Below are 12751 nucleotides of genomic sequence, written 5' to 3'. Positions count from 1 at the left end.
ACTGCACCGTAGTATGGGTTCGAAAAATATTCATTGACCTCGTCATTGAATGGATTCATATTGCCCACGGAATACATCTCACGTATTTAATGCACTCTCGTCCAAAGTAGCGAACAGTCAACTGCCAGCCAGGGAGCCTCGATAGCAGGAATACTCTTTCTTCCGTGCGCTGCAGTCGACTGACGTCGTGTGTTTCGATGTTTGTTTAGGTGTAGCGTCCCCATACTACGGCGCAGTTACCTCGCGGACAGATAATAATTGTCTCTAAATAAAAAATTAAAAATTTTACTCGAGGGAAGACTTGAACCAAGGGCCTCCTGTTCAGCAGCTGCTCACGCTAACCACGGGACCACGGCGCTCCTGAGCTCACACTGCCCTTGATGTTGCCTATCTTACGGATGGACTACTCAGTTTGTATATTTTGCTTATTTTTTTCATAGTTCCACACAACTTTTTCCTGTTTTCTCGATTGATCTGTGTTCAGTTTTTCAAGGCCTATCCACTGTGCCAACTTATAACTAAATCTGAAGGGGGTGCGATGGGGAGGTTCCCTTGTCAGAAGTGATGTCAGAATCACGTGTTACTCATTCCTACCACGGTTGACAGCTTTGGAAACACCATACTGATTTCGTCGTATTTTGTTGTTTATGTACACTACTGGCCATTAAAATTGCTACACCAAGAAGAAATGCACATGATAAACGGTTATTCATTGGACAAATATATTATACTAGAACTTGACATGTGATTACATTTTCACGCAGTTTCGGTGCATAGATCCTGAGTAATCAGTACCCAGAACAACCACCTCTGGCCGTAATAACGGCCTTGATATGCCTGGGCATTGAGTCAAACAGAGCTTGGATGGCGTGTACAGGTGCAGCTGCCCATGCAGCTTCAACACGATACCACAGTTCATCAAGAGTAGTGACTGCCGTATTGTGACGAGCCAGTTGCTCGGCCACCATTAACCAGACGTTTTCAATTGGTGAGACATCTGGAGAATGTGCTGGACAGGGCAGCAGTCGAACATTTTCTGTATCCAGAAAGGCCTGTACAGGACCTGCAACATGCGGTCGTGCATTATCCTGCTGAAATGTAGGGTTTCGCAGGGATCGAATGAAGGGTAGAGCCACGGGTCGTAACACATCTGAAATGTAACGTCCACTGTTCAAAGTGCCGTCAATGCGGACAAGAGGTGACCGAGACGTGTAAGCAATGGCACCCCATACCATCACGTCGGGTGATATGCCAGTATGGCGATGACGAATACACGCTTCCAATGTGCGTTCACCGCGATGTCGTCAAATACGGATGCGACCATCATGATGCTGTAAACAGAACCTGGATTCATCCGAAAAAATGACGTTTTGCCATTCGTGCACCCAGGTTCGTCGTTGAGTACACCATCCCAGGCGCTCCTGTCTGTGATGCAGCGTCAAGGGTAACCGCAGCCATGGTCTCCGAGCTAATAGTCCATGCTGCTGCAAACGTCGTCGAACTGTTCGTGCAGATGGTTGTTGTCTTGCAAACGTCCCCATCTGTTGACTCAGGGATCGAGACGTGGCTGCACGATCCGTTACAGCCATTGGGATAAGATGCCTGTCATCTCGACTGCTAGTGATACGAGGCCGTAGGGATCCAGCACGGCGTTCCGTATTACCCTCCTGTACCCACCGATTCCATATTCTGCTAACAGTCATTGGATCTCGACCAACGCGAACAGCAATGTCGCGACACGATATACCGCAATCGCGATAGGCTACAATCCGACCTTTATCAAAGTCGGAAACGTGATGGTACGCATTCATCCTCCTTATACGAGACATCAAAACAACGTTTCACCAGGCAACGCCGGTCAACTGCTGTTTGTGTATGAGAAATCTGTTGGAAACATTCCTCATGTCAGCACGTTGTAGGTGTCGCCACCGGCGCCAACCTCGTGTGAATGCTCTGAAAAGCTAATCATTTGCATATCACAGAATCTTCTTCCTGTCGGTTAAATTTCGCGTCTGTAGCACGTCATATTCGTGCTGTAGCAATTTTAATGGCCAGTAGTGTATATTAAATATTGTAGCATTGAGCTAATTTTTATGATGTCAATATCTTCACCATATTTCAGCTTATCAAATTCTAAAGTGGGTAAACAACTGTATCATTATCAAAGTTATGATTTTCTGAAAAATAAAGTATCCATAAGTGACAACGAGCTAGGAGGAAACGGAAAAAATGACAGATACTCATCAGTTTTCTGAGTTAGGTGACAACCTACACCACGGTATATGTTACAACTCAGCCTGTCATTCGACTAATAATTCATAGTTAACGTTCACTGGCTTCAGACTATTACATTCCACTTAAATCTGTAATCACACTGCGAATCAATCTGTCACCACATTTGAGATCTAACCTTGTTTCTGAAATCTCAGTTATGCATAGCCGAAGCTCCGAGGAGCACTCAATTGAGTAGTCATAGGTCTTTACAAATCTTTGTATAATAAGTGAGTGTGATTACTTTCATGGAAAGACAAGTTACAGACGAATGTCACCAGATGGTTTCAGTCACAGACTCAGATGCGTTCCTTATAACATCATGAAACTGTACCCAATCATCACATTTTCTACCACAGATACTGATGCACAGTCTGTCGCTAACTCTCAAATCACTGACACTGCTATTCGCAATGGACGAGGAGTGGCAAATGCTCCTGCTTTGTGCTGGGTACTTACGTACTTAAACCGATCTGTGGTGCAGCTTCTGTACTTGTGAGACTGCTGCTGAGTGATAATATGCCACGGAAAACATGGAAGAGAGACAATATTAGCTCCAAAACGTGTTGGTACCAGTCTTCTGGAGTTACCAGGAATCTAAAGAAGAATGTAGTGGCTGTTGTGTCTCATAACAGGTACATGTAGCCAAAAGGAGATTGTACGATAAGGGGAGAAATGACGCAGTAGTTGGTATTTTATGTAAACACTAATTTAACAACTTGATACGTTATTTGATCAAAACTATTCGGACAGCTGTTAGTGGACATTAATTTGGGGTATGTCCACCCCCCCCCCCTCCCCCCCGCTTTATGACGGCATGACCTCTGCAGGGGACAATTTCAACGAGGTGTCTGAAAGTGCATGAAGGAATGACAGCCCATTCTTTCTCAAGAGCCAAAACAAGAGTAGGTAGTGATATTTGAAGTTCAGGTCTGGAACGAAGTCGACGTTTTAACTCATTCCAGAGGCGTTCTATTTAGTCCAAGCCGGGACTTTGGGCAGGTCAATCCATTTCAGCAATGTCACTGTCCACAAACCATTGCTTCAGAGGTGCTGCTTTATAGCAGGGTCCGTTATCTTGCTGAAACAAACACCTTTCACTCCTAAACTGTTCCTCTACTGTACGGAGTGCACAAAGCCGTAAAATGTGTTCGTATCACTTGCATTTAGCGTTTTCTTAAGCGCAATATGTGGTCACACACTAATCACGAAAAACCATCATGGTAATTAGCAAGTCCCATGTGACACTGGAGCTGTGTTTCGTGAGGTTGGACTTCCTGACCATGTCAGTGTCAACTCCCTCATTGCATGTGAAGACGGCTTTGGAGTGGGCAGGAGAGTGTGTCTCTGCTAGTTTTATTCAACTAGGTCAGCTGTTCCAAATCTTTCTTACCCCGGAGTGCAATCAGACTTTAGCTAGTATCCCCGTGTCTCTTCCGCCCCCCCCCCCCCCCCCTTTCCCCCATTATCATCAACATTAGCACCTAACTAACCTGCAGAATGAAAGGCTTTTCTTAGGACATTTCTATTCATAAAATGTTAAAATATGTATTATATTTAGTTTATGTGTGTGTGGGGGGGGGGGGGTAGATTAAATGACAAAGGAAGTCATGACGCATCGCAAGTGCTACCCAAAACTCCTTCTCAGATAAAATGCTAATTATTCACAGTGAGGGGAGACATTTGTTACAAAACATACTTCATCTGCTTTAGTCCTCTCCACTGCGTCACTTCCTTGACATGCACACTGCAACACCATTTAAAATAAACTGACTTAAAATGTGAGCACTATGCTTACTGTTCACAAATCCTTACTTCTGAATTGGCACAAATTGGAAGACTTTAGGCTGGTAATGCTTTGTGTCAGACCACAGCCGCTAATAGTAATAGTAATAATAATACTGTGTACAATTTCTGGACTATTGCGGGTACTATCTACAACTTGGAGAAGACATTATCTTCAGATATTTAACATTTGTTACGTATATGTCTCACTTTTATCATCAGCGTTGTACGGAGGAAAGCACAACATATGTTTATAGTGAGTGAACTATATGAGGAACCTGTAATCTCCGCCGGCCGGTGTGGCCGTGCGGTTAAAGGCGCTTCAGTCTGGAACCGCGTGACCGCTACGGTCGCAGGTTCGAATCCTGCCTCGGGCATGGATGTGTGTGATGTCCTTAGGTTAGTTAGGTTTAATTAGTTCTAAGTTCTAGGCGACTGATGACCTCAGAAGTTGAGTCGCATAGTGCTCAAAGCCATTTGAACCATTTGAACCTGTAATCTCCACTGCATTAATGCTACTAATCGAGATAATTAATAATCAGTATTAGCGTCTGTGGTAATAATAACGATATTTTGAAAATAATTTAGTTTCATGACTGAAATAGACTCGAATGGCTGAGAACCACTAATCTAGGCAGAGTACCTCTGCCTCTAAAACGTAGTCTGCACAGCCATCTTTAAAGGGGGAGGCTGTCCTGATAATGGCTCTGAAGACTATGGGACTTAACTTCTGAGGTCATCAGTCCCCTAGATCTTAGAACTACTTAAACCTAACTAACCTAAGGACACCACACACATCCATGCCCAAGGCAGGATTCGAACCTGCGACCGTAGCGGTCGCGCGGTTCCAGACTGTAGCGCCCAGAACCGCTCGGCCACTCCGGCCGGCTGTCCTGATATCACCCACTGCTTTTTTATGGTGGGGGCGGCGGTGTCTTCCAAGCTCTTAGGTTAACTATTCCATTGCGGTGCCAACTCGAGGGTGGGCCCCAAGGGAAAAAGTGTATTCTTTTGTGAGAACGTGGCCATGAAGCAAATTTGAACCAAACAGCTTTTCTTTCCTTTTAAAGGTCGACGCCATTTTAATAACATGCTTTACAGGTATTACAAACTTATTCTGATCTTATCATCTGATGTTCCCACACTTTCGCGATATTTAGGTGGGTCTAGAATCTGGAATTCATTTAACAGGCAAATACGCTTTTTAAATCACTTACTATGCATGCATGTTTGTGACCATTGGATTCGTAATTTCCCCTGTCATGTGAATCTGCGAGTGGATTTTATTGTAATTTATCATATCTCTGCCGAGCAATGTTGGCAAGCGGGGTGCACTCAGCCCTTGAGAGACCAATTGAGGAGTTACTTGATTGAGAAGTAGCTGCTCTGGTCACAGAAAGCTGACAATGGCTGGGACAGCAGTGTGCTGATTACATGCCCCACCATAACTGCATTCAGTGACGCCTATTGACTGAGGATGACACGGCGGTCCGTTAGCACCATTGAGCTTTCCGACTCCTGTTCGGTCAGAGTTTGAGATTTTTTGGTTATATCTGGACTCTCTATGTTGGATGGATGCCATGGCTACTAGCGCCTCTCCAGGTGTGTGGGAGGTATTATGTGGCATCATCTTCTGAAACTGTCATGCAACATACACTGAAGAGCCAAAGAAACTGGTACACCGGTGTAATAACGTGTAGGACGTGCTGGAGGGAAATGACACCATGAATCCTGCAGGGAAGAAGGGAGTGGAGATCTCTTCCAAACAGCACATTGCAAGGCATCCCAGGTATGCTCAATAATGCTCATGTCTGGGTAGTATGGCGCCCAGTGGAAGTGTTTAAACTCAGAAGAGTGTTCCTGGAGATACTCTGTAGCAGTTCTGGACGTGTGGGGTGACGCATTGTCCTGCTGGAATTGCCCAAGTCCGTCGGAATGCACAGTGGACACGAATGGATGCAGGTGATCAGACAGGATGCTTACGTACGTGTCACCTCTCAGTCGTATCTAGACGTGTCAGGGGTCCCATATCACTCCAACTGCACATGCCCCGCACTATTAAGGAGCCTCCACCAGCTTGCTTGGTTGGTTGGTTGGTTTTGGGGAAGGAGACCAGACAGCGGGGTCATCGGTCTCATCGGATTAGGGAAGGATGGGGAAGGAAGTCGGCCGTGCCCTTTCAGAGGAACCATCCCGGCATTTGCCTGGAGTGATTTAGGGAAATCACGGAAAACCTAAATCAGGATGGCCGGACGCGGGATTGAACCGTCGTCCTCCCGAATGCGAGTCCAGTGTCTAACCACTGCGCCACCTCGCTCGGTCCACCAGCTTGAACAGTCCTCTGCTGACATGCAGGGTCCATGAATTTGTGAGGTTGTCTCCATACCCATATATGTCCATCCGCTCGATACACTTTGAAACGAGACTGGTACGATCAGGCAGCATGTTTCCAGTCATTAACAGTCCAATGTCGATGTTGACGCAACCAGGCGAGGAGTAAAGCTTTGTGTCGTGCAGTCATCAAGGGTTTACGAGTGGGCCATCGGCTCCGAAACCCCTTATCGATGATGTTTCGTTGAATGGTTCGCACGCTAACAATCTTTGATGGCTCGCCACTGAAATCCGCTGCAATATGCGGAGGGGTTGCACTTCTGTCATCTTGAACGATTATCTTCAGTCGTCGTTGGTCCCGTTGTTGCAGGATCTTTTTCCGACCTCAGCGATGTCGGGGATTTGATGTTTTACCTGATATTCACGGTAGACTCGTGAAATGGTCGTACGGGGAAATCCCCCACTTCATCGGTACGACGGAGATGCTGTGTCCCACCGCTCGTGCGCAGACTATAACAACACGTTCAAACTCACTTAAATCTTGAAAACTTGAGATTGTAGCAGCAGTAGCCGATCTAACAACTGAGCTAGACGCTTGTTGTCTTATATAGCCGTTGCCGAGCTCCGCGCCGTATTCTCCCTGTTTACATATATTTGTTTTGAATACGCATGCCTATACCAGTTTCTTTGGCGCTTCATTATATTTCATAATGTTATATGCACATCCCCATGGTCAATGTAATCGACCCTTTTATGCTGAATCATGACTGCAGACAATATTCAATAATACCAGTGACTGTCCAGCTAATTACTTCATCTCTGCCCTTCCTATTATTACAGTTGGGGGCCTGTAGCATTGAAAGCTTCCTAGCTGGCTTGGGCGACATGTAAGTTCGCTTAAAAGGACCAGTGGGAGCTATAAACGTGTTCAGAGCTGAAAGCTGCCCTTGAGTGTAGGTAGACAGCGTAGAATTCGCTTCGACCCATCTCTGCACACCGCGTAGCCCAAGGTCTAGCCTGTCTGTCATAAAACTCCATTGTACGACGCCCAAATAAATCTTTTGGGAAGATAATGTGTGTGGCCAGGTGCACACGCCAGAAAGGCAGAAGTGTAAGATCTGCTGTTATCCTACAGTCTCACAGTTAGCACAAAAACTGGATCATTTAAAACCTTGCAGTGGGCTCTTTGATTGGTCCACAATAATTATTTCTGTAATATGTGCTTTCCTACGTGTAACTACATGTCACTGGACAGGCCTGGTTTAAAAACCTGCCAAGCAGTGGGAGAAATTTGCTACCTTCCGCCACTTGCCAGATCATAATTGATTCAGCATGACAAAATCCGCTACAGTAGTAGTTCCTTTAACTTGTTATTGGGCGGAACTCTCAAGGTCTGCTGCACTGCATCTCGCTGGCGAGACTCCTAGGCTGGTAAAAACAGTCGAATTTCAGAAAGTTAAGGCAGAGATCGATTAAACAAACGCGGACAGACGATCGAAGAGTAAAGACTTTGTCTCATACGACTGATGAGAGGAGACTTGCGGTCGCACTGAAGCATGTTTCCACTTTAGTACTCAATACGGAGAGCAAGCTGGGCTCAGAAATTTCAGCCATTATTTGTAGCCCTTCTTGCACATTCACGCTGTGTAAGAGTGCTAACAAGGGAACCTCCCCATCGCACCCCCCTCAGATTTAGTTATAAATTGACACAGTGGATAGGCCTTCAAAAACTGAACACAGATCAATCGAGAAAACATGAAGAAGTTGTGTGGAACTATGAAAAAATAAGCAAAATATACAAACTGAGTAGTCCATGTGTAAGATAGGCAACAAAAAGGACAACGATAGCTGATGAGCGCTGTGGTCTCGTGGTTAGAGTGAGCAGCTGCGGAATGAAAGGTCCTTGGTTCGAGTCCTCCCAAGAGTGAAAGTTTTACTTTCTTTATTTTCGCAAAGTTACGATCTGCCCGTTCATTCATTGACGTCTCTGTTCACTGTAATAAGTTTAGTGTCTGTGTTTTGCGACCGCACCGCAAAACCGTGCGATTAGTAGACGAAAGGACGTGCCTCTCCAATAGGAACCTAAAACATTTGATCGCAAGGTCATAGGTCAACCGATTCCTCCACAGGAAAACACGTCTCATATATTCTATACGACACTGGTGTCGGCATGTGCGTCACATGACAGGAATATGTTGTCGACCCACCTAACTTGTACACTTGGCGAATGGGTAAAAAGATTCTTCTACCTTGCCCGATTTAGGTTTTCTTGTGTATGTGATAATCACTTCAAAAAAAGTGATGAAAACATAAGAGTTTGTCACATAAACTGCATCAAATGAATGCAACAGTTTCAGAGTCGCACAGTTTTCCCTGTGCTCTGTCAAAACATGTTTTTTTACGTTTTCAAATGTTTCCGTGAGTAGACCGTCAAATTCTGTATATGTCCAAGCAAATCTGAACATGTCCTGGAATTTTGGAGAGCGAAGTTGATTATGTGTGAGTGGCTGAACTTTGATAATTATCTGAAAATAAAAAATTAAAATTTTCGCCTGAGACAAGATTTGATCCAAGGACCTGTCGCTGCACAGCCGCTCACGCTAACCACAGGACCACGGCGCTCGTAAGCTAACACTCTCCTCGATGTTGCTTACGTTGAGCATGGACTACTCAGTTTGTATATTTTGCTTATTTTTTTCATAGTTCCACACAACTTCTTCCTGTTTTCTCGATTGATCTGTGTTCAGTTTTTCAAGGCCTATCCCTGTGCCAACTTATAACTAAATCTGAGGGGGGTGCGATGGGGAGGTTCCCTTGTAAGAATGAGCCGGCGATACAGTCACCGAACTGAAGGGTACACGAGGGTAGTAAACTCTCACTAGGAGCTAACTGCACAGCTATCAGGTTCGCAGGCGGCTAGTTGTTCCCAGCACGCACTTTGGCGATTCTACTGGTGCTCGTACTTATTTTCCCCTGTTCTCTCTTTAAACCACTAACTTGCAGTCACCGATCATATCCATAAATTAGTTTCACGAATGGTGTTCATCCACCTGTGCCAAAGCTAGATTTCACAATTACAATCCCTTATGTATTTATTAAATTTTCACATGTATCTCAGTCATATATTGATGCTTTATACTAACAAACCACCCCCAATTGTTAAAGTGACCGCTTTTTTATGTTGTAGATGGATGACGCTTCATTAATATTATCATGTGTGGTGCGGTACTCGCATTTTCGCGCTTGATTGAGCCATCTCCTACAATAAGACTTTTCCGTTGTGCGACGTTATATTTCCCTTAAATTTGCATGATATTATGGGGGGGCTTCTCTGCAGATCACCAGAGATCGGAATTAGTAGCATCTTAAGGTTACGTTAAAGTCTTTGATTTATTAGGCCACTAAGGCAGACATGATCTCTAAAGAGCACGAGAGCCAAAGTAGTTTCCCACTCGTTAGCACTGAAATCATCAACTGCGACAGTCTCCGGTTGTGTTCTGCTCTCGCCTTATCCGACGTTGGAGGTGTGTGGCGGCGATAATACGAGTTGACGACTAGAACTGGACTCCCTTCGTCGAATGGCAGCTGCGTTTTTCCTTCTGGTGTGTGGACGTATTCTTTGTTGACATTTGCATTCCGCTCTTATCATGTTTACTACGTTGAATTACGTTTCGAATATCTGCTTCTAGCTACGTTGTATCTTTCTCTCCAGCTTCTATCAAATGGTTGAAATGCCTCTAAGCACTATGGGACTTAACATCTGAGGTCATCCGTCAGCTAGACTTAGAACTACTTAAACCTAACTAACGTAAGGACATCACTCACATCCATGCCCGAGGCAGGATTCGAACCTGCGACCGTAGCAGCAGCGCGGTTCCGGACTGAAGCGCCTAGAACCATTTGTCCACAGCGGCCGGCCCAGCTTCTATCCTTGTGTGTGTGTGTGTGTGTGTGTGTGAGAGAGAGAGAGAGAGAGAGAGAGAGAGAGAGAGTGAGAGAGAGGGGGGGGGGCGACGATATTCCGGTTTGTTATAAAGTTTTATTTTTTATTTTTGAGACGATCGCATTTAATGACATAACTGGTTTCAGTCATCAGTGGCCATATTCAGATTCTATGCGTGGCATAGTGTGAACAAATATTCTTGAATTGTCAAGGCATGAACGTTTGTTCACCGTATGCCCGCCCGTAGCATCTGAAGATAACCATAGTGGGCCGAGACCGATTATAATTGTATCATAAAAAGTGATTGTGTAAAAAATAAACAAAAACTTTATTTGTATACCTTAACCTGGAGGCTCCAGCAAATGCCATAGGTCATTAAACTCACAATCAAATCTCCCATTAAAGGCGCTACAGTCTGGAACCGCGCGGCCGCTACGGTCGCAGGTTCGAATCCTGCCTCGGGCATGGATGTGTGTGATGTCCTTAGGTTAGTTTGGTTTAAGTAGTTCTAAGTTCTAGGGGACTGATGACCTTAGAAGTTAAGTCCCATAGTGCTCAGAGCCAAGCCAAATCTCCCAGATGGCTCTTTGTTCATCCAGTTATCCCAGCCATATTGAACAACGAAAGTTGGGCAGTTAATACATGCATGGCCGGTCTCCATTTTCCCCACCAAAATGATTCTCTCCACGAGGACGCCAATAACAGATTTACACTAGGCCTCACATTTTAATAACCTATTTCTAAGTTAACGTAGACGTAGACGTTATAGGAAGGAATAATAAGGAGAACGTGCAGCACATGTACTAGGTGATGAATTCGTAGTTGTGCCTTAACAGTTATTTACTTACTTGAAAAGGGGTCGGCTGTTTTTAAAAACCAGCATTTTGTTAATCTCCAAATTACATTCTGAATAACTGATTCATCATTAGCACTTCAGATTACTGTCGACGGAACTTTGTTAGGATATAATTCGTGTTGGCGATTCGCATCAGACAATAGCTTACTGCTTCGCACGTGGAACCGCAATCTAGAATCATTTTTGTAATCAGTGTATACAAAACAATATGACTGGACTATAGCCGGCCGCGGTGGTCTCGCGGTTCTAGGCGCGCAGTCCGGAAACGTGGGACTGCTATGGTCGCAGGTTCGAATCCTGCCTCGGGCATGGATGTGTGTGATGTCCTTAGGTTAGTTAGTTTTAAGTAGTTCTAAGTTCTAGGGGACTGATAACTACAGCAGTTGAGTCCCATAGTGCTCAGAGCCATTTGACTGGACTATATATAAATGAATAACACACACTGTTTTCTACAATAAAATGCGAAGCATACCTTACAGTTTCCAGAAACAGCGTCTGTAGGTCAGTTGTTCTGCCGACGGATCTTCCTATTTTCACCTGTTCAGTGCCTGTTAGAAGGTGTTTGTTGGGACAGCATAATCTTCTAAACAAGATTACTGGGCATAAGTAAATAAATTTCTTATTTACTATGTATCTTGATTACTTGTGGTACGTGCCACTAGCATAATGTTGCCATTTCTACTTCATTCATGATGGTTCTCCTGCATTTTTGAGACACTACGCCTGCACAGACCTTTATTAACGCACAGAATGCTGGGTGTTGAATAGGTGGTCGGACTGCCTGGCCATCATGTTTTCACATATTAACCCAACGTGGAGCTTTACCTTTGGGTACACCTAAGATCTGTCCCTCATTGGACTGCTGCGACTGCTCCCTTTGTATTGTAGCCGCCTGTTCTCAGTACGCAATACAGAGGATATTTCTGAGGGCGGTGGTACGCAATGCAGCTACGATAAGGGTGGAGGAAGAGGTCGCGTTGAACAATTTTGTTTGTTGTACGACGAAATTGCAATAATTCCCCAGTGTAAGACGTGTCGGCGTTCATTTAGCTATGCACATAGGGATAGCTTCATACACTCATGCTTATAAACTAAGGACAATTGCAGAATGTGGTGGCACACAACGTGGCACTACACAAAACTAGCGCTAATAGCATAGCCACATAGGGAACACACACGACACAGATCTGTGAGTCCACGGTATTGGTGATAATTTGAGAAAACCGTCCCGAAACACATGTGCTGCAAAACGCCACTGTTTCCTGCGCATGTACCCCGACGTCAATATGGGATATGATCATGCACACGCACACAGGCCTCACAACGGATTGGGCATACTCTGGTTCGGGTGGTCGAGCAGCTGCTGGGGTATAGCCTCCAATTCTTGCACCAGTGCCTGTCGGAGCTCCTGAAGTGTCGTAAAGGTTTGAAGACGTGCAGCGATGCGTCGACCGAGAGCATCCCAGGCGTGCTCGATGGGGTTTTGGTCTGGAGAGCAGGCAGGCCACTCCATTGGCCTGATATCTTCTATTTCAAGGTACTCCTCCACAATGGCAGCTCTGTGG

At 45.0% G+C, this 12751-nt stretch overlaps 1 protein-coding gene across 1 annotated transcript in view; it reads left to right on the top strand.

Annotated features, from left to right (window-relative positions):
- LOC126204276 (uncharacterized) overlaps nt 1-12751 on the top strand; it is a 681498-nt gene that overhangs the window by 26332 nt on the left and 642415 nt on the right. The gene's annotated exons all lie outside the window — the stretch shown is intronic.

Source organism: Schistocerca nitens, chromosome 9 (genome assembly GCF_023898315.1).
Source record: "Schistocerca nitens isolate TAMUIC-IGC-003100 chromosome 9, iqSchNite1.1, whole genome shotgun sequence".
NCBI lineage: Eukaryota > Metazoa > Arthropoda > Insecta > Orthoptera > Acrididae > Schistocerca > Schistocerca nitens.
Note: the sequence above shows the minus strand (reverse complement) of the source record. Positions and strands in the feature narration are given on the sequence as shown.